Consider the following 734-nt stretch of genomic DNA (forward strand, 5'->3'; position numbering starts at 1 on the left):
TTTGTTTACACACGCTAAGTAACAATGGAGACAGAGATTTCCTGGTTGCTTGTGCATATCCGACTAAACAGATGTTTGCGGAGATGCGTCGGAACGCAATCGTGTTGATGTGTCGGAATGCAGCTCGTACATTCTCATTATCACTCCTTCGCAAATGAAGTAGGCCTGCTTGTAAGATTCCTCCAGGCGGATGCATTTGGACATTTTTAAATAGCTGATGTTTGCAATTCCGATCGCGCAAGACTTAGCCTACAAACGTGACACACGGGAACATTGTGGGCTCGTCCGCATCTGCCGCAACTGGCTCTTTCCATTTTCTCCCTAGTCCTTTTTGTTCTCACAGCTGTGTACATTTCGCATGACACCCTGACTGATCCCTGACAGGTGATGAATTGGCACCAAGCAAAGCAGCACTACAGAGCAGCGCCGCGAGCTCATGCTCTCGCAGACTCTCTGGCGCCAGCCCCGTGACGTCACCCATTCACGGGCCCTGCAGCCGGTCCTCGCGGCGCCGTCCAGGCGGCTGCTATGGAGACGGGGGCAGTTAGTTAGCGCCGGTTCTCAGCCGATCAATGGGGCCTCCGAGGTCCGCACACCTGCATCGATTTGCATTTCTTTGCTTACGTTTAACTTGGAGGACTCCTCGCCCTTTTGAAACAATCTAGACTTTGAAACGAACGTAATGTAGAAAAAGTAACCCGAAGTTACCTCAACTTTATCTCAGTGCGCCCGAG

Source organism: Sinocyclocheilus grahami, unplaced genomic scaffold (genome assembly GCF_001515645.1).
Source record: "Sinocyclocheilus grahami isolate Dianchi unplaced genomic scaffold, SAMN03320097.WGS_v1.1 scaffold13991.1, whole genome shotgun sequence".
NCBI classification, from domain to species: Eukaryota; Metazoa; Chordata; class Actinopteri; order Cypriniformes; family Cyprinidae; genus Sinocyclocheilus; species Sinocyclocheilus grahami.